The sequence below is a fragment of the Cyprinodon tularosa genome, unplaced genomic scaffold, assembly GCF_016077235.1.
Source record: "Cyprinodon tularosa strain WSP-4 unplaced genomic scaffold, ASM1607723v1 ctg642, whole genome shotgun sequence".
NCBI classification, from domain to species: Eukaryota; Metazoa; Chordata; class Actinopteri; order Cyprinodontiformes; family Cyprinodontidae; genus Cyprinodon; species Cyprinodon tularosa.
This window is the reverse complement of record NW_024039388.1, coordinates 168365-191514: the sequence shown is the minus strand read 5'-3', so window position 1 is coordinate 191514 and position 23150 is coordinate 168365. Positions and strand designations below refer to the sequence as shown.

General features: G+C 36.0%; 1 long non-coding RNA gene across 1 annotated transcript; it reads right to left on the bottom strand.

The window, feature by feature from the left end:
- Positions 1–14929: 14929 nt before the first annotated feature.
- Positions 14930–21421, bottom strand: LOC119798940. The gene is made up of 2 exons (XR_005282789.1): positions 21269–21421; positions 14930–15155 (listed from the first exon to the last, which is right to left on the bottom strand). It is a non-coding gene; the product is annotated as an uncharacterized LOC119798940 (long non-coding RNA).
- Positions 21422–23150: the final 1729 nt, after the last annotated feature.

Below are 23150 nucleotides of genomic sequence, written 5' to 3'. Positions count from 1 at the left end.
AATTCCCAAGACTTTATTTCTCTGGTCTGATCCTTAAACAAGAACCTAAGAAAAACTGTTTCCTTTTTCTACTGATAACCGTTGCCCGTATACATACTTACAACTTCGGAAACTTTCTCACAACTCTTTACAACTACAGACTTTAAGATGTTTCATAAGATTTTTAGCTCTAAACTTACCGGTACACTGCTGGAGTTGGAAGGAAGATTAAATGTTATTCTAATAAAAGCTGAAAGGTGTGCATTAAATGTATTATAGTCAAGCTGCCCAAGGTAGTGATTTGTAGAAACAGTTTTGGTAAAATTAAACATGTCTTTTAGTGCGTGTGTTGATCATCTTTGTGCATCCTACAAACATTCTTCCTCTGAAACAACCCATGGTCAGTCAGATTGAAAGAACACCATTTTTCTGCTTTGCTGTTTCGATTTAGGATGACACTTTAACTGTGCCCATGGGGTGATAAATCATCCCATTGGTGCTCCGGCTGTATATTTGGGGTTACCATGGCAACTGGATTATTCATTATAGTCATAGTTTGGTGAATAAAAAAATACATTGATTTCTGAAAAAAAGCAATTCCCCCCTGCTGAATTGTTAAAAAAAACCTCTAAATCGTGTCACAAACTCTGCATTTACACTGATTAAAAAATGCAATTTTGCACCATATAGTATATTAATGCTCTGAAACTCCATATCGATGCTTTTTTTGCAGCATGTTTTTTTTTTCTCCCACACCGTTTACATTTGATCACTGCTGCACCTTGAATGGAAATGTTGATTTACTGTCTGAAAGCTGTACTAAAGAAATTTCGTTTTGTGTACACTCTGTGTATAAAAAATGACAAAGTTTCTCTAAGTCGAAGTTTAATGGCTGCTGTAGTTTAGAAGAACTGCTTAAACCTGAGACAAACAGAGAGGCCTTCAGCGGCCTGCAGGGCTTTGCTGACCAAGATTTTCTTTAGGTCGGCACTGCTTACCAGGCTGGACAGCATGCAGTTCCTGCAGTTCAGAAACTAAGTATTAAAAGAAACCTGCAGTAGATATTTTTCATTAAAAAGTTTGGTACTTTCATCATTCCTCTCCACTGTCGCTAAAAGCATGCTTAGTGTGAGGGATTGCATTTGAGTCAATGAGTCAATGTAATCAACTGGTTTTCCTTAGATTGAAAACTTTGAGTCAATTTCACTGTATGATCTGGTAAAGTGCCTTGAGATGACATGTGTTGTGAAGTAGCGCTATATAAATAAACTGAATTGAATTGAATCATTCTTAAATAAAAAAAGAAACAGTGTTGTACTTGATGATTAAAACATGTACGGTAAATGCATTCTTTGTGGAATTTAAATAGGTGTTCTGACCATAGCAGACAATCTTCTTGTCACGGCTCAGTAGACCCAGTATTAAAAACAAAACAGACAGAGGAAATATTCAAAAAGCGTATCATAAAAACAGATCTGCAGAACAGCAGCTAGAGCGTCTAAGGCAGGAAGCCCTGGTTTTTAAAGTTCAGTCCATGCTCAGAGAACAAAGTAGGATCAAGCTGTTGGGCTGCCAACAAGATGTGGCAGGTGCCACCCAGAGTGTCCCAGACGCTGCAGCCCCGGTGGATGAGGAACAAGCAGGAGACCAGATCCTAGCAGATGAAGGAAGGCATAATAATCCAGACGGCAAAGCCAAAGCCGGTGCCGAGGACGTGCTTTGGATTCAGAACCAGGAGATCAGAAGTCCAAAGAGGTTCCAGAGGGAAATCCAGGTCGGTGAAACAGCTCCAAGTTTATTAAAAAAAACAGAATCCTGAAGGAGTCCAAAAACGGGTCAGCCAAATAGAACAGACAGGACCAGGTGAGCTCAGTGGTTGAGAGGCAGAGCAGGAAATCTGAAACACTAAAGAAATGCTGGCACACTCTATCCACTGGCCCCAGAGAATAATCTGGCACTGATGACTGGTAGCATGCAGCTTAAATAGATGCAGGAGCAGGTGGATTAGATGAGCAGTAAAGAGAAACCAGACAGAATTAGACAGGTGAATAAAATGAGTAATTAAGCCAGTCATCAGCCCCAAGATCAGGACACTTCTAGTCCATCAGTCAGAAATCATTTTCATTAATCAACCTAATAGTTCTCAAGAACCACATGATAAAGGCACCTCACCCAATGCTATTTAGAAGAAACACAAATAGCAAAATATGTTTTCTAACAAAAAATCCAATGTGGAAATCCTAAAACCCTTTGAATGTATTTGAAGACAATGTTGAATAAAATTTGCCATGTTGAATTCCTTAATAGTTTATCTAAAGTAATCAATGACTATCCAAATACCCCATTCCTTAATAATCTGTTAGTCTGACAAATAGAAAACAAACATGGCCCACATAAAAAAATTATGATTAACTGATAAATCTTTTCCAGAGCTATAACTAACCCCTGTTGTTTTATAAAGCAGAAGTTTTAAACAAAGCTAACAATATACTGGGTACAACCATAGGTACATCTGCACTTTTAGCTCCATGAGGATCCAGTTGTAGTATGGTATCATTTAGCATTTTAATGTCTCATATTTTGTTATTTATATTGTGGTATTTTTGCCATTGCCAAAAAATGGCATTGGCGCAACACTAATTAACAAATTCATGAAAAAATACCAATAAAACTATCAGAATTAAAGTCTTTATATTAGGAAGGTTAGCTTTTCATAAGAAAATCAACCAAATATGTTCACTTATTCAAACTCTTGTGCTTTACCTTGTATTACATAGGTCAGCTTTTCTAGAGAAACACAAAGTGCCATCCTTCTTTACCAATAAGGTGCAGAAGACTTTTCAGTTTCTTGGACAGTGTGATCATCCCCCTAGCCAGCAGGAGGCCAAAATTGATCAGTGTCATGAAAAAATATTCTGGATATATCCCCAAAATACTGAGTCTTGCAACAATGGTATTTGTGCACCAATATTGTACTCAAAGGTATAGTGTAGGATGTTCTTTTTCCGAGTGGATCATCTACATAAGTGGTCCTTCTAATTGTCAATCAATCTGGTGATATGTTTAAGAAAGGTCATCCGACATGTTTGTCCCCATCTTCACTTACTAGTGGTGAGTCTGACATTGTGGAAAAATTGCAAATCCTCTTTTTGAAAGTAAGCTTGTATGAGCAGCAACTTTTAAACAGAGCGTGCACAAGGAGAAATTAGCTTGTGCATGCTCTCCCTCTTGGGAGTGGGTACAGGGATGTGCATTTTATTTAAATTGGAGAGAGCAGTTTTTTATTTTTTATTTGCAAAGATCCTCCACTACATCACGTTTAGTTTTGCTGTTCTGTTGGGCATGGTAAACAATCAAGGATATTTGCAGAAATAACACCTGATCAGCACTTCTCTCTGAGAAACATCCACTTTTCATATCTCCACCAAAAAAAGAATTGCCGCTCATCATTAATCCTGAGGTTAACAGCTTCCTGTAGAGATACAATAAAATGAAAAGTGTCTTCTTTCTGGTAAAGACTAACAGTATAAGCTTTCCTGGAATAAATCATTTAAACTTGAAAGTCTCTCACACAGCCACTAAATAAAGAAAGTCTTGCCTCCTTGAGCTTTTTCCTTCACCTGGTACAGGGTATTAAAAACTACGGTACTATGGAAGAAGAAACTTGAACGTAGAATGAATAATGTTTCCACTGGATATGTGCGGGTATTGAAATACCTACTTTATTAGAATTTGGCATGGATGCATGTAGTTTTAAACCTGCTAAAGTTTTAAAAAGAAACCAACTCTGAAAATATAAAAAACTGTACAGGCCGTTTTGAACAGAGAGGGGGCAGTAATCCCACAGTGCGACAAAGGAAGGAGGGAAATTCATCTAAAAAAGGAGGGAAAGAGGGAGACAGGAAAGGTGGGGAGAATAATGATTCTCTTGGGAAGGGAGGGTGTTTGGGTGAAAAGCAACAGCATATGTATTGTTGGAGGCCCTGACTCGCCACCCTGGAGAGCTCCCTGTTCCCACGGTTTGCTCAACAAACAAACGCACTCCCCCATCCTCCCCTCCTCCCCCTCAAAACATACACACACCACCATGCTCCTGCACGCAGCGGTGATGTCATTAATTACCATCAAAATGAGCATGACAGCAAGCAAGTGTGCGTGCATCTGCATGCAAGGCTTTGTGCATGTGTGCGTGTGTGTGTATGTGTGTGCTAGGGAGATGTAGGGAATGAGAAAGAAAGAGACTATTGTCCTTTCTGCAATAAAGAAATCTCCACTGAAGCATTGTAAATGGAAAAGGCAGAAAAATTGACTAAATTCTGGGATCTCTGAGTGAAAGCTGGGCTGTCACATCTTGTCAGAGCCTCACAAATTGTGATGTTCACACAGCGGCTAGCCTGACCATAGAGACATACTGTGTGTGCTGTCCTGATGAAATCCGAGCTTTTCCTTTTCAGTTTCATAGACCCTCATCATTTCTTTTCTTTATAATAAATGCTTTTTGTATAACATCAATAATAAGAACAACAATAACAATAATTAATATAATAATATTTCTGACATTTGTAATTAATTGATCTTGGACCAGTGTGAGGAAGCCCTCTTCTATACTCACCTACTGTTATCAACATCCAATCTACAAGGTCTGTTACCTCTGCTTCCAATCATTAGGTGTCAACATATGTCCCTCAACATATGAAAGAGACAATGATGAGAGTTATTTTTGTAAAGAACTTGTGTTTACTTATTTTTGATCAGACAGAGAGGCGGAGACAATTATTACCACATAAGGGACCAGACCATAGTCATTAATACAATTCAGTGTTTATGGGCCAGACTCATTGGGAAAAAAAGAAAATGAAAGCCTCCTAAACAAACATTTGGAGGAACAAAAGAGAAAATAATCTTTCATTTGGTGATTGGAGTTGGTGATGATGATAATTACAAGAAATAAAGGTTTGCATGCACAAAAATACATACAAATGTGATAGGGCGAATAAGCACACATAACCCAGAATTATATCTACAACATAAGAACATACCAGGCACAGTCCATTCAAAGTGTTTGCATTCATATTTATGGAGAACATATGTATATCATCATAAAATAATACTGGAATTGTCACCCCCTTTTGTGAAGATGTGACTGTCTGTATTGCTTCCCCACTGACAAAATGTTACCCTTACATGTTTGTTTAAAGAAAATGTCAATTTTTGCTTTGCCTTCCTATGCAAAATCAGGGTTACATTGTCGGAGACTGCTCCTGCAAAGGGCCATTTAACTTTGGGACGAATAAAGGTGGCTGATTGGTTAGTCATTGACAAACCTCTAGGTCTGATAAATAATACTCCATTCACTAAAAACAACATCGATATGTCAATTTGATTAAGATGAGTCCATTCACATCTGGACAATTTGAAATTTAGATGTGTTATTTGAGTGTTCTGCCTCTTTTTAATAAGGACTTTGGTCATTACATAAATGAGTTATGAATGAACATTGAGTGTTGTGTTTAATTGAATAAAATAAATGAATAAAGTAAAACAAAACAAAAAGTATCTAAACTAAACTAAACTAAACTAGACATTTCAAAGGTGAACAGTTCAGTTCAGAGTTTTACTCCCATCTCCAAGAACTGCGCACTGAAGAGGGTCTCTTACAGAGCTGTCACCGTGCCGGCATATCCTGTCAGGACACCAATACGTAGCAAAGCCTCTCTCTGATTGGTTGTTGTTGAGTGGCAAAAGTTCTGATTTTCCAACTCAAGCTGCTCAAAATGTACTGCAGGACCTTTTGTTGCATCTTGACCAGTCAGATTGATCATAGATATCAAAGTCAATTCAACTGTCTTGAATTGAACAGTTATCATATATATATGGTTCCAATTTAGAACATTTCATCTTGAGGCACTTTATATAGACAATTCAGTCACATAATACAGTCAGACTGTTTAAACGTTTTTTTTTTATCTATTGAAATCCAGCTGATAGCAGTAAGTCATTACCTTTGCAGAATTGGCCCTTCCTTGATGAGCATGTTGTGACCGTAGATATTCACTTGCTTTGTGTTGTTGACTCTACCGCAATCCCTCACACTAAGCATGCATGCAGTAACAGTGGAGAGAAAAAAAATCCCTTGTTATTAGGACAAAACCAAAAACAGAACCAGGCTCAGTGTTAGCGACCTTCTGCCGAGGCGAACTGGCGTTCAAGGAGACAGAAGCAAACATACAAAAAGACCATAGAAGCACTGATCCATAAAAACTATGTATGTTAAAAATGGAAACGGTAAATTCTAAATATAGGAACGAAGGATGTGCTTTTTATTATGAAATAACGGTGATGATGATGATGATGATGATGATGATGATGATGATGATGATGATATGCAACCATGGTTAATGTTCAATTTAAGGTCCCACTGGACAAAAGCTTTTCTCAGCTATTTAAAAAAATATTTTATCTAATCAAAAAAAAAGATATTACAAAAATGCGGGTATAAACAGAACAGTCTTAACTGAAGCCATCTAGCTATTCTTTAATTTTTTTGGTTCATTTCTTTATTAAATGAGGTATTTTTTCATACTAAATAAGTCAATGAAAAGCATTCACACATGTGCCAGCTTTTGACAAAGTGAGCTTTACATGGTTTTGGCTGTTCAATCGAGCAGGTCAGAGACTGACAGCGCTGTAAAATGAACAGCCATTATTGCAGCGGATTCCTCCTCATCAACATTTGCACTGATAATTACTACAATTTCAAAGGAAGGCCGGTTAATTAGATGCCTTGATTAGGACTAGAAGAAAAAAGAAACAAACGGATGGTTTGTTGTTTTCAACAAATCAGTTCCCTTAGACGCCAGCATATCTGCTGAGCTCTAAGGCTTTTGTTTTCCAAACTTTGATGAGGTCCTTGTTTCAGGAACAGCCACATCTCTTCAGCTGGGCAAACATCCAACAGTTCATCAGCCATTCAGTATGACTGAAACAATACTCTGAAACAAAAGCCTGAAGAGACAGTAGAGAGTCTACTCTGCAATGTGGTATAACCCTAAACCATAATCTCTAACATCTCCATCCTTACTTTAATTCAGAAATAGCAGCAAGTTTATGGAAAAATAAAACATGAAAAAATATTTTAGCCCAAATATATTTGCTACTAAATCATGAAGTGTTGCTTCAATGAAAAGAATACTTTTAAGTTGGATAAATAACAAGTTCACAGCTGTGTTGTTTTCATATTTTTTCTAAAAGAGTTTAATTTTCAGGTGACCCTAGTATTAGAACTTCCCGCTTGACTGGCTCTGACCAGTAACTGCTCAACCGAAAAATCTATGAATGCACCATATCAGAAAAAAAGTGCTTTGGTGCAATTTAATTAAACTAAATTAAATTCCCTTCAATTTACTTATATAGCACTAATTCACAACTCCACAGTTGTCTCTCAAGGCACTCTACAGAGACAGTTTAATCAGACCCGTTGATAAGTTTACAGGAAAATGAACAGCCTTTTTTGTGGAAGTTGGATCTGAAGGAAGAAAACCAAAAGTTAGGAGGCCCATTATCAGTAAGGACAAATGATGTAAGTGAAACCACCACACAAAAATTGTAAAGGGTTATTCAAACCAAACCACCATTTCTATTAAGGCCTTTTACCCATTTATTCATGTTAGCAGTTACTTAAAGACAAAGCAAAGGTTTAGTACCGGTAGATGGCTGAAGGTAATATAGCAAGCATCCTTTTTTAGATTTAAACTTTTGTAAGGTTTTGAACATATTTAAACTATTTAAAAATGTTGGCAGCCCTCTGAAAATCTCTGAAATAAAGTTAGTATCTTTTTTCAAAGTTATATACATACACAGAACTTGCTTTTTATTAGCTAAAAGCAACAAAAGGTGATGCAAAAAATTATTCTGAAATTAAGCAATGTGGAAATTCAATAAAAATCTGTATTTGAAATTTTGCACAAAAGATCTGATTCTTATTTATTTTGATTTTTTAAATCCAAATTTTCCATTCCATTTTTAAGGTTGGAGAAAGAGAAAAGAGAAACATGTGGTGCCTATGACAACAAAGAATAGTTACACATGATATATCATATTTGCCATCAAGTCAAAGGACATGCTAATGTTCCAAGATTACTATAGAAACTAGATAAAAGGGTTGGCTTTATTGTATATGTAGTTCTGTGTATTTATGTTTGCTACTGCAGAATAAAGCATGTTAAAGGTGATGTACAGGTGCTGGTCATAAAATTAGAATATCATGAAAAAGTAGAATGATTTCAGTAATTCCATTTAAAAAGTGAAACTTGTATATTATATTCATACATTACATACAAACTCATATATTTCAGATGTTTATTTTGTTTAATTTTGATGATTACAAATGACAACAAATGAAAATCTCAAATTCATCATATCAGAAAATTAGAATATTGTGAAAAGGTTCAAAATTGATGGCCCCTGGTGCCACACTCTAATCAGCTAATTAACTCAAACCACCTGCAAAAGCCTTTAAATGGTCTTTCAGTCTAGTTCTATAGGCTACACAATCATGGGGAAGACTGCTGACTTGACAGTTGTCCAAAAGACGACCATCGACACCTTGCACAAGGAGGGCAAGACACAAAAGGTCATCGCTAAAGAGGCTGGCTGTTCACAGAGCTCAGTGTCCAAGCACATTAATAGAGAGGCGAAGGGAAGGAAAAGATGTGGTCGAAAAAAGTGTACAAGCAAGAGAGATAACCGCACCCTGGAGAGGATTGTGAAACAAAACCCCTTCAAAAATGTGGGGGAGATTCACAAAGAGTGGACTGCAGCTGGAGTGAGTGCTTCAAGAACCACCACACACAGACGTATGAAAGACATGGGTTTCTGCTGTCGCATTCCTTGTGTCAAGCCACTCTTGAACCACAGACAGCGTCAGAAGCGTCTTGCCTGGGCTAAAGAGAAACAGGACTGGACTGCTGGTGAGTGGTCCAAAGTCATGTTCTCTGATGAAAGTAAATTTTGCATTTCCTTTGGAAATCAAGGTCCCAGAGTCTGGAGGAAAAGAAGAGAGGCACTTCATCCACGTTGCTTGAAGTCCAGTGTAAAGTTTCCACAGTCAGTGATGGTTTGGGGTGCCATGTCATCTGCTGGTGTTGGTCCATTGTGTTTTCTGAGGTCCAGGGTCAACGCAGCCACATACCAGGAAGTTTTAGAGCACTTCATGCTTCCTGCAGCTGACCAACTTTTTGGAGATGCAGATTTCATTTTCCAACAGGACTTGGCACCTGCACACAGTGCCAAAGCTACCAGTACCTGGTTGAAGGACCATGGTATCCCTGTTCTTAATTGGCCAGCAAACTCTCCTGACCTTAACCCCATAGAAAATCTATGGGGTATTGTGAAGAAGAAGATGCAATACACCAGACCCAACAATTCAGAAGAGCTAAAAGCCACTATTAAAGCAACCTGGGCTATCATAACACCTGAGCAGTGCCACAGACTGAACGACTCCATGCCACGCCGCATTGCTGCAGTAATACAGGCCAAAGGAGGCCCAACTAAATACTGAGTGCTGTACATGCTCATACTTTTCATGTTCATACTTTTCAGTTGGCCAAAATTTCTATAAATCCTTTGTTTTTATTGGTCTTCAGTAATATTCTAATTTTCTGATATGATGAATTTGAGATTTTCATTTGTTGTCATTTGTAATCATCAAAATTAAACAAAATAAACATCTGAAATATATGAGTTTGTATGTAATGTATGAATATAATATACAAGTTTCACTTTTTAAATGGAATTACTGAAATCAATCTACTTTTTCATGATATTCTAATTTTATGACCAGCACCTGTATTTGAATTATGCAACAAATTCCAACATGTCACCAGCAGGAGGTGTTACTGTAACACCATCACATCCTCAGGAAATCTTATTTTGCTGTAAGAAAATTTATCCGTTTTTTAGATATTTTAATTAGCTACTTATAGGTTATGGTTGTAAAAAAAAAAAAAAAACACTTAAAAAACCTCCTGTTTTTTATTTTGAATGGTAGCTGTTCTTTGACATTTCTGACATGTTATTTATGCTTATAGGTATTTTTATACACTTTATACAATTAAAATTTTATATTTAAAAGTCCCTATTACAGACTTACACAGACAGGGTGAGGGCGGACTTTTTCTTCCTGGGGTCTTGGTAAGTAAGTAAGTAAATGGTAGGTAAGTAAATGATGACTAATGTTACGTTCAGACCGCACCTGCTAGAGGCAGCAGAAGCAGCTAGTTTATATACTGGTTGACGCTCATCAAGGCACAGCAAAAGGTCCCGCAGCGCGTTTTGAGCTGCAGGAGCAGTGCATCATCAACTTCTGAGCATCTGACGTGCAAGACATGCTGCGAAAGCAGCAGCTGGTGGAGTTGGAAAAACTGAACTTGTGCTGCTCCACGTGCCACATCAACCAATCAGAGGAGCTGATCCAGGAGCTGGCAGGGAGATAGACACAGCACTGCTGATGCAGATCGCTATGATCACTCCTCTGAAACAGTTTATTTACGCCTAAATTAACTTGAAGCCCCTTCAAGCACCTTTTTTCCCAAAACTTGATTTGACCATATGCCCCTCCAAAAATCGGACCGAATTTCCACATCCACACCTAAGGAAATTTGTGGAAAGATCTGCACTGAAAAGATTGGCGAGTGAGCAACAGCTCCTGCTGGTGAGGGATTGCAAATGTAAACAGCTAGAGATATCCTGTGATTTGGCTCATACATATCATCACTATCAACAGACTATGGAAAAACTCCTAGAAAGAAATGACTGTCATTCTTGGACAACACAAAGAAGCTTTGAAAAATTTGTAAACAGCTGTGCTTTCTTCTACCTCTCATAGTGTGGTGTTGTCAGCTTGTTGCCACTGGCGTAGTCCAGGGTACACGCGGATGTACGCCGTATACCACTTATTTCTTTTCATCAGGATTTCGTATACCCACTTCTAAATCCCTTGTGATCCGCACCATTAAGCAGAATCTCTTAACCAAATTTCCCATTTTTTCCTATCGCCTGCACCTTTCACTGTGGCCTTTTATTGTGGGCAGTCTAAGGCACACCTGTGCACTAATCATGGTTTCTAATCAGCATCTTGATATGGCAAACCTGTAAAGTGGGATGGATGATCTTATAAAGGAGAAGTGCTTACGATCACAGATTTAGACTGGATTGTGAACAATATTTCAAGGGAAATGTTTATATTGTGTATTTGGAAAAAAAACTTCAGATCTTTGAGTTCAACTCATAACAATTGGGAGCAAAACCAAAAGTGTTTCATTTAAATTTTTAACATATTTTTATTGTGTCCTTTCATTTCTAATTTTCCTATAAATGCTAAAATCCCTATAAATGCTTTAATGCCCATATGATTACTATAATAAAATGCTTTGCAAAATATAAAAAAAAGAGCTACAGAACAAAGTAAAATTTCAAACTGAGCCCACTGGGGAGTTGTTCTGTTTTTAGAAGATGCTGAGGGCACATGTGTGGTCCTTGAGGTCCCCTTGGTGCACCCGGCACCCCGTTGATGACCCTTTTTCCAGAGGTGTGATGAGGCCTCCCCGGACTCAAAGCTGTTGCGTAGAATGACTCATCTTGCATCTACAGTATTATATACACCTCAAAGATTATCCCATAAAGTAAACAACAAAAAGTATTTGAAAACAAGAAATTGAAATTTCATTTTTTTTCATCCAATATAAAACACAAATATATTTAAAATGTCATTTTTTGAAATTTTTTATGAAATACTTAGGTATTGAGGTTAGCCAAATAAAGATCTCCCCACTGACAAATATTTATTTCTCTATTAAAATAAAACTAATAGTAATAAAACACAGTTAGCTCGTGTTATTTCTGCTAATTTAAATAATGACCTGTCATGATAATGGCTGTGAGAGCTGGTCTAATTGCTAATTTCTTTCACCTGCCTAACTTTGCCCGGTTTCCAATTACCACTCATCTAATCCCAGCTATCGGGTCCAGATCATTGATTTTGAGTTGGAGATGATTGCTGATTACATAGCTCAGTTCTTGTTCTCAGGGGCCAGTGGTGAGTGAGCATTTTTAAAGGGGTCATAGAATGATTATAAAGGGAATTTGGTGCTGGTCCTTAAGGTCTCTGAATAGGGTGTGTAACATTGGTTGGGTTGAAAATGGCATATTTGATGTTCTATGAGCCCTAATTCAAGCCTAATTAAATGAATGAACCGACAGGTTTTCTTCCCTTTTATGGTATGCTCAATAAATATTTAGATAAGCTGTGCACTGATTGGTTGGTTTACAACGAGCGACGCTGCTGAGCAAAGACTCATCATAGCAACAAGCACTCACTCATTGAAACATAAAAATTTTTTATATGGTAGGTTGACCAGATGTCCTCTTTTTCCCAGACATGTCCTACTTTTCACACCTAAAAATGTCTGGGGGCGATTTCAAAATCGTCCGGGATTTTGGTCGACTACAATGCAGCAGGTAGTCAAAAACACACTCGAACCGAGCCGTCAGCTCTGGGGCTGGTCTGGGAACCCCGGCGGACAGGCGCAGATTTGGAAAATGTTTTTACAATTTTTTTTTAAAGGATAGAAATAATTTGACAAAGTATTATTTAAAAGAACATGCAAATAAAAAAATTAAAAAAAAATATTCACATTGTGTTATTCTTTCTGGAAAACCCCATCCAATTTCTTTTTTAGAAATTTACTTATTTTTAGAAAACCTGAAAAACAGCCAAGGCTATATATATTTTTGAAATTTGCCACTGGTTTAAATTGATCATAATTGAGACGATTATTCCATTTTTGCTAGGAATAAAAATAAAACAATAATTAAAAGGGGTGATGGATGTTTTTTAACATCTAAATTATCTTTATTTAGCTAAAAAGAAAAAGTGCATTAACGTTGTTTTTTAATACAAATAAATGTATGTTTTTCTGAATGTCCTTTATTTTATTTTGAACTGTTTTACTGGTCTTTACATATTTCGCTAGAAATCTGACCTTGAAATATACTGTAGCATTGTACTGATAAAACTTTTAGGAATTTGAATTGAAAAAGTCAAACTTTTAGAACATTTTCTCTTCAAAAAGAAACTGTAGCTCAAATTTAAATTAACTGCTTCAATTCGCAACAAGTAATTGAATTTACAACTTAATATATTCATTCTTTTTATTTCATCACAATAATCGCCCAAAGAATTATCATTAACTATCAGGGGTACATTATTAGAAATTCTGATCTTAAAGAAGTACTTTTAAAAATTGGTATTCTAAAAAATATTGGACCCATCAATTTTAGGAGATTGACCTAATTTAACAAACTATAAAGACTGGTTAAAAAAAGCAAAACAATAACTAAGAGGCAGGTACTGTATATGTAGTACTTTAGCAACTTCTTGAAATTAGCATCAGGACTCGGTAATGATGTGAGAAGCAGAAAATTCCTAAAACAAACTGTGGAGGGGATCTAGACCCGACAGCCTGAGGCTTAAGATATATTAAATTACCATGATTGGGACTTAAGGCATGGTTAAAGCCTGTTTGAGAGGCTGGGGAGCCTCAAAGCACTACTATTCATGTCTGGGGAGCTGGGTCAATAGGTTGAGGAAGTTCACAGGACCTGATTCTATTCTCATGCAAACACAGAGAACAAGACATAAAGCTCACTCAGTTGGAAGATATAAATGGTCGGACAATCCTCTGCAGCCGTCCACAGACACAAACCAGCACTGCAGCAGCCTGCTCATCATTCATGAGTCACTTCTCTGTAACAGCTTACTTCCTTCTTTCAGAGTGATTTATCATGTGCACATTTTTTTTTAATTTTCATGATAAGTTTAATTCTGTTTTTATAAGAAAAAGTAATGAGAAAATAATTTCAAATAATGTAAAAAGCACTACACCAATCCTAATTAAGCAAGAAAGGTGCCTTCCTACATTTGCTTCTGAATTATGGACACATCTACTTCTTAACTCATTATTTAATACAACTTTAAAACCTTGCTTTTAGTGCCTGACTTTGTTGTCTCACTGTTCATACTTGCTTTTATACACAGATTGCACGATAACTCTGCATAGGAACAGGCACATAAAGCAGAGTATAAAAGGGGTAGACATGAAATACACGTGTCTGTCGGCTTGTCTCAGGTCAACTAGTGTCCCAGCAGACTAAAAGGTCAAGACCTTCTGACCAGCGGTGGGATAATAACACTGTTAGGACCTGAAGCAGTGAACTGTTAAAGACCAATACCAGGGCTCTGTGTGATTTCCTTTCCTCTTATTTTTTTTCTACATCAGTATTGGTGTGATGAAAGAGTTGTATAAGCTCTAAACTAACCTTTTTCAACTCTTTTTACATTAAATTGTTATATTTGAATTAACCCCTGTGATCTAACAAATACCATCTCACATTCATTGTGTTTCTTTCCAAATAATAAACCATCATTTTTTATTTGTGAGGTTTACGATTTTCAGTCAAATCTATGATCCTTCTCTGCCTGTCTCTGTCCAAGGTGCTGACTCAAACCTGCCTAAAGATGCCTTTAAACCCAGCAATAATCACAGCTCTGTTCCCACAGTTCATCTGTTTTATTGAACATAAGATTATTTAAATGGCTTACATAATACAAAAAAAACATCACCTTTCAGAATTTGGTTTGAAAACCAGACTTTTTTTTTTTACTTCATTTTAAAACAAAAAAGCATGAAAGAAACATGTTTGGCTTGAATTTTGTCTTTTATTTTGACACCTTACATGTTTTAATTAAATGTGTGTAATTCATTTTGTTTATTTTAAACAAGGAGAATTTGTGGATATAATATATATATATATATATATATATATATATATATATATATATATATATATATATATATATATATATATATATATATATATACATATGTTTTAAAAAAAATAAAGAAATACACTTTACTAACTTTACAAGAAAGCTGTCTTTCTCTTTCCTATTGTTAATTTTGCATCAGGGTTCAATCTGGATTCAGCTCGATGTGTCCTTCATCTTCAGACAAGTTGTCACTGGCCTTCTAGACCCAACGTCCAATTTCAACATGATGGCCAAATCTTCACTGGTCCTTTCATTCAGATGCCTTGACTGAGTCTCATCATTGCTTCATCTACAAAAAAAAAGAGAAATTGCTTGTTAAAAACCTGTAAATTAATTTGATAATCCTCTCTTGCACACATAAAGAAGTCAGTTACGTGAAGCACATGAAAGTTAAATAGTTTATAGGTAACTCTCACCAGTTTATATGAGCACTGTGTGTTTAACGCCATCCTCACCCTGCAGCCATGCTGCTGACAGATTCACAAAATTATAACTAAAGAGACTCCAGGACATTATAATCCGATTTGGGGGGGCTCTTTCTTAGCCAATTTTCACTCTTTCTCTTATATTCAGACCTTCCCTTTTTTCTTCAGATTCACAATACAGGATTCTGCTGTCCCCTTTTTTTTCCATGTTCTCTCCTATCTTTCCTTAGAGCCCCCCCCCCCCCCCCCCCCCCACCCGTCAGACAGCATGCAGTTTATGCAAATGCTCAACCTTTCAAGCTCAAACTTGAATGAGACCTCAACTAATCTCTCTTGCTCCCACAACCCCCCCCCCCCCCCCCCCAGCAACACACACACACATAGAGAGAGTTTGTAAATGGACTTAGATAACAGCTTTGTTCAAAGATGTTTTTTGTTTCGAATTAGAAATATTAATAACAGAGTGCAGATGATTTAGGATGCAAAAACAAAGAGGTTTTCATTGCGGACAAGTTTTGTGGCTGAAGGTAAAGTGTGACATTATTTTGGGGGCAAGATTTTAGGGACATATAGTTGATTTAAGAGCCTGTGTGTGTGTGTGTGTGTGTGTGTGTGTGTTTGTGTGTGTGGGGGTGTGTGTGTGTGTGTGTGTGAAACAGAGAGATAGAGAGAGAAAGAGAGAAGGAGAAAGAGGGAATGATGAATGTGAGATGTTTAGTTGTTCCCAGGGGTCTCTGGGTGCTGTTTAAAAAGCCTGAGGGTGGCTTCCCCTAAGAAGAGGTGGCAGGGAGGTGGGGGACTGTGCCCAGCTGTTGGGTTGGGATGGGATTGAGGGGTGGGGGGGTCTGGTCCTGAGTTTTCTCTCGGTCTCTCTGACAGGCTGTTCTTTTCACCAGCACATAGCCGGACCGTCCATCCCGCTGCCATAACAACACCACAGCCTCTGTGTCATGGTAACGACAGGGAGTCATCACACAGCGCAGAAGGAGGGGAGTGTACGGGCTGCATCAGAGTCTGAAGAGTCCAGACATTTCTGTCCTTCTGAACTTGAACTTGACTGTCATAATGAACGACTGGCGGGTTGAAATGGAAATTTGCTCCTGGGAAAATGTCTCTTGGAATGAAACATGTTAAATGTTATGAATGCTAATCATACTTATACATTTATATATATATATATATATATATATATATATATATATATATATATATATATATATATATATATATATATATATATATATATATATATATCAGGAATTAACAACGGCTTTAGATTGGGTATTTTAATTTGACAAATTTTCTGATATATATAACTGGAGGGGACAATGTTAAATTACAATCAAATATTAATTGTAAATATTAATGATTTTTGCTGTGATGCGATTGCTCAAAATTTATTTATCTCTCTCTGGCCTTTTAGTTATAAAAACACAGATGAAATATTTAGAATAAACCAATTTTTATTTCTGATTTTAGATTTTTTTTTCCCCATTTAATGATGTTGAAATCCGCTTAATTTTTATGCAATCGAATAAATATATATGTCATGCAATGTATATCTAGAAATTTGCACAGCAATAATAATATCAATATATAAAGCAAAATTAAGGTAAATTCTCCACTCCATCTTTTTTATATTTTTAATATCCATATATTGGACAGGACCCTTATTTTTTTTTTTTAAACAACGGCTTTTCTAATATAAATGCTAGAAGTATTTAAGAGATCACTAACCTTTGAAAAATAGAAAATATGTCCCACACTTAAAATTCATGCATGGACCATGAGAACAATCTGATCAGGAGGATCACTGGAGAAAATGCTTTAAGAAGCTGCAGTTTATCATCTGTATGCCTCTACAGATGCAGTGTTTTCAGCTCATTTGCTCTTGTTCAAAGCTCCTGAGGGAGCAACCGGTCCACACGAGGGGTCTTAGCTGCTCAGATTTACTCAACCATGGGAAAACTGGTGGTCTGAAAAGGTCTCCTGTCGCTGCTACAAAGCCAAGAACAAGCCATAGCAGGATAATCATGTTTATCCCCAGATTAAGATGGGATCACAGCTGCCATATCTTTTGGCAAAAGAGCGTACGCAAAGTGCTGCTTCTAGAAAAGCTCACTGTCATTTTTACACCATTGGGTTTTCTGTACTGAGTTACAGGACTGGTGGATTTATTTGGACCACAAGCGTTCAGCTGAAACCCTCACCTTAAAAATTGTTTGGATACTTGGTCTGACCCATGCATTATTTTTAAAAATAATTCTTAATTAAGATGCTAATAAAAGCTGGGATGATAATATCATAAAATGTAAACGGAGTAGTAGGCCTAATGTATTTTTGCTCATCAATTGTGTCACAGGTAAAAACTTTTGTAAAAAAAAATATATATATATATATACCAACACAGTAGAGGATGTATTTTCTTTATCATACTTATTATTCTAAGAATTGTTGTTTATGTAAGAATAATACTAAGTTGGATTTAAAAAATAGTACAAACATTTAGGACACTGAGCACATTCTGATTGAATGCGTCTGATATAGAATACCACATTTCTTTACATTTGTATAAACAGTGAAAGAGTGGATGGCAGGAGCACAAAGGAACAACTGAACAGCAAGCTGCTCTGATTGCTGTTGTTCTAATGCAAGCATCTGGCACTGTCTGGTGTGGACTGTAGTTCCCACCTCTGTGCCCAGCGTTTGCTGCACCAGCCTGTCCCTCACACACCCCCTCAAATACACTGTTGGGAACAAGTAGTGGCAGACCTTTGTCAAGTGCTCCTTTCACAAAAGCTCCCATTGTGGCAAGAAGCCAGGATCAGAATTATAATGTGGGACAGTGTGTTTACCAACAGGTCTCCTGCAGCTGCAGCGGAAAAATCACAGACTGAAAGCTGCAGGTGCATTGAAGGCGAGGGCACTTTGTGCTCCAAATAAATAAATAAAAAAGTTTAAGGATTTTATTATTTTAAGATTTTCTATGAACAATTATAGATATGAAGTTAGAAAAAAATGAGCTCTTCACATTAATTAGCTCCTTACTGAAAAGCATTATTGCTTTTATGGAATTACCAGCTTTGCTTTTAGCCCTTCCCAGAGCTGCCTTTCTAATTACAACCAGCCTCCTCATAAAGGAGTAGTCCCCCTATTGTTTTCCAAGCACATGCAATGAGCTGCATTTGCATCTCGATTAAAAAACGTGAAATCATTGCTATGAAAAAGCAGCGTTTACCTCCACAGCTGAATTAAAAACAAACACCGCAGGTAATTTGAGTTGAATTTTTAAGCTTTGACGCTGGTGATGTTGCAGAACCGCTGCGCCTTTAAAACAGGCCTGCTGCCAGTTTCTATGCAATTATGTTAATAAGCCAAGCTTCTCTGCCTCCTCCTCATTATCTGCTGGAGCAGCGTGATTGTTTCCTTTATTTTGCCCCGTTGTGAAGATTTCCCTTTTATTTTGTTCATGTTGGGACCTGCAGGAGGAAGCTGACATATTTGCGTCAGATAAACGGGCTGAAAGAGGCGCAGCCCGCCGACATGCGGTCCGGGTCTCAGCAGAATGCTTCACTTTCCAAAGCAGAATAATGAGGAGCTTTTCTCTGCTTTGACAATCTGACAGAACTAAAGCTCACCTCACGTTTCTTGGCCTCATATTAGAAATCGCTTTCATCGTACTTAAAATATATAATTATTTCAATTTAAAAGACAAAATATATATAAATAAATAAATAAAATTCGAACAAAAAATATGAAACCTTTACAAATGTTTAAATTTGTAAATGCAAAAGGAAAAATGTATTTTTTTTTATCTGTCAAATTCTACATTTCTAAATAATTTAAAAAAGATGTTTCAGCAGTGCAATTCTGAAAAAAGATTTTGTAAAATACTAATTGTATAATTTGATGGTATTTTGTTCCATTTAAAGCAATAAAATTAAAAAAATAATAATTATCTTACAAACACCTAGAAACAGTAAACCCATAAGGAAGGTGTGGAAACTAATGATGTTGGGCTTTGGCCTCCATCTGTGCCACTTTTCAGATGGATATTCCACCCTTTTCTTTTTAACATTTAAAAATATTTTTTACTTGCTTCTAAAGGGAGCCAATGGCCTCTCTAAGCAATGCAATTTAAAATAGGCAACATTTAAACAACCGCTCATTTAAAAAATTTTTTAGTAAATAACTATCTAAGTGTCATTCATCATTTATATCCAAATATTTAAAAAACTGCCTGCTTTTCACAACGAATGGACAATATAAAATGTTTTTCTCTTCTGAATTGAAAAACAACCAACTCTTTCTTTCTTTCTTTCTTTCTTTCTTTCTTTCTTTCTTTCTTTCTTTCTTTCTTTCTTTCTTTCTTTCTTTCTTTCTTTCTTTCTTTCTTTCTTTCTTTCTTTCTTTCTTTCTTTCTTTCTTTATTTATATATTTATATATATATATATATATATATATATATATATATATATATATATATATATATGTTTTATGAATACATGTAATATATATATATATATATATATATATATATATATATATATATATATATATATATATATATATATATATATATATATATATATATATGTATTCATAAAACATTTTCGCACTTTATCACATTGCAGCACAAACTTAAACATACCTTAATGCATATGCATAATTAGGTTATAACTCCTTTAAAGAAATATTACAACAAAGAACATGGAGATTTGAAAATATTGACCACAAATTTATTATGAATTAACACAGAAGATCTGTAAACATTTTGAGTAAAGTAACAGGGTTTTTGGGGATGAATCACACGATGAAAATGTCACATCAAAATAAAATAAATAGATAATTAAACTTTATTTATCTCAAATTGGAGGAATTTATATCTGCATTTACCCCATCCCCTTCAGGAGCAATGGGCTGCCATTGTGCAGCATCCTTGGAGCAATCGGGGGTTAAGGGTCTTGCTCAGGAACCCAGAGTGGAGGCTGTTGGGATCGAAGCGGGTTCTTGCAACCTGCTATACCCCACTAGGCCAACACTCCCGCAGCTTGGTCAGTTTTTGTAGCAGTTGACTCACAGAATGGCCTATCAGAGGCCTCAGAAATGTGACTAGAATAATTAGTAGAGAGCTGAAGTCTTCACTGAGGAGGGCATTACTGCAGGATAAAGCATGCATTAGGGTTTAATGGCAATATAATTGGAAACATTATTTTTTGGCATCTACAGTACTAGCATTTTTCCTTAAAAGGTGGTAAAGTATTATTTAGACATGTAGAGCCTGGGAGTTTCATCGCAGTGCTGGAGGCTGACCTGTAAAAAACTTAAAAACTTTTTCTCAGGAAGGAATCTACAGCATTCTGTGCTGTTTTTGTTTACATTTAGGATAGGTTTCTGGAAGATTTTTCAAGGATTATTTCTTAATAAGTTTTAAATAAGATATTTTAGGCAATTTGCTGAGGGGAGTTCATTTAAGATGTTAATATAATTAATGTTTTCAGTTACATTCGGAACTGGGAGAAATGGGATCTTGGCTGTTAGAAAGGAAATATATCTTAAATTTTAGAAACTATTAAATTTGCTAATCTGGGCACAAATAGAGTAAAATATGGAAAAAAAATAAGTAATAATAATTATGATGTTATTATTGATAACAATAATAAAATGAAGAAGAGGGAGAACAACAAAGACAGAAATGGGTTAAGGTATGCTCAAAACAAATATACACATAAAATATGTATATACATTGGTTGTATATACATACATATGTATATGTATATACATATGTATGTATATACATATGATGCAAACTATGAAAAAAAAAGACCATTAGAATATGGCAAACTATCAAACAACCAAAACAGCAACTACCATTTTCACATCACAGTCTGCAAGATCCTCTAAGTATTTTTGAAGAACAAAACAAAATATTTAGCAAACACGATTTATTTATTAGTATAAATAAATACAACCTACCTATAAAACCACATAATGTCTTGCTTCTTTTCCTTTAAGCATTCCTCTTGGCTGTGGAGAAGGCCAGAAGACTTGGAGGTCATTCCTACTTTCGGTTATCTAGCTTTATGATGGAGAGTCAACACTCATACAGCTAGATAACCAAAGACAGGAACAGGCTCCTCATTTGTAAGAGCAGAAAACTGGGAATTACCAGGCTTCCTGGGAACATTACAGAATAATTGACATTATTGTATGTTTAATCAAACAAAAAGGAACATTTTTTTTGTTAATAAAATGAAATAAATTTATTTTAAAAAAATTTTCTTTTAAAATAATATATTCCTAAAAAAAGTCTACAATTGTGGCTGGTATTATTTTTTTATATCACCCATAGACAGTTTAATTTTATCACTTGAATTAATTCATTTTCTTCAAGCAACTCTTAACAATAATTTAAAATAGGTCATTTCTAATGACTGCTTCTCTTTTTTTCCCCCACAATATTGTTGTTTTTAACCTTAATGGCACTTCATTAATTTCCAGGCCGCACTGCTTTGTAACTTTAAGAACATTTTACATTTAAAAATGTTCTTAAAGTTTACAAAGGTAAACTTACCTTACCTTTGAGATTACAAAGGTAAACTGAAGTTAACCTCATAATGATCTTACACTATTTTAGGTCAGAGCGTCTGACGTCAGTTGTTTTAATTGGGGAATTGCTGCATAACTGTGAGTAAAAACAGTATAAAAAAAAAATATATATATATATATATATATATATATATATATATATATATATATATATATATATATATATATATATATATATATATATATATATATATATATATATATAATATAAAAAAATAACAAGGGCCTGCAGTTTTTTTATTAGATCGTCCACCGCTGTTTTTGTGAGACAGAACAATATAGAACGAAAAATCAAAATAGAGAATCCACATATTTACAGTAACCCGGGGGGCGAATGCTATGTAAAATAGAATCCAAATGTCTTTATCTAAGAATGAAATGCATAATTCTCACATGCTGCACCAGTAGAAATGCTCGTAAAATAACACCAATATTCCAAAGGGCTCACTTTTCCCGGCGTGCAGACGCGCTCTTTGGGTCCAGGACATTATTAACATCCACATTGCGCTTCCTCAGCCTCCTGTTTCAGTCTCACCTGCTTCGACAAACAGGTGAGAGCCGCTGATGGTCATTTGGATAAATCTCTCTCTCATCATATATAAAGGTGGAGCTGTGAATGATCCATCTTCCTCTCCTTTTATCCACATCAGAAGGCTCTGATAAAGGCGCAGGATGCTCCTTTTCATCCAAGCCGTGTCCAAACGCTCTCTATGGTCTCTGGTCCTGAGGCTGAGATGTTTCCCCCCTATCAGACTCACAGTGGTCCCCTCTAACCTCCCTACTGTGTGTTTTCTCCTCCACACTTCCTCCTCCCTTTGCTGACGCCACAGACACCATAGTTTAAAGTGAACCAATGAGAATGGGGCGCTGCTGAGAGTCGACGCATGTTTTTTGGAGCTGCGTTGGCGGGGAACATATGAGATAAATATAAAACAATAAATGTTTAAATGCAAGGGAACGAGTAATATAGTAACCCATAAACAGATAATCTAACAATCTGCAGGAATCATTGCCTCGTCTTATTTTGACAAAGGTCAAATATTATCTTAAAATTAAAGATTGAACTTGCATTTATCTTATTACTGAAATACATACCAGGCACTAGCATGGAGCTGGACTCTAAAAATATTATACTATGTGTTACCATAAGCACAGTGATTATAATGCAACCAAAGAAGGTGATGAAAGTGGATGAATATGTCGCCACTTAGCGGTACAATATATATATATATATATATGTGTATACACA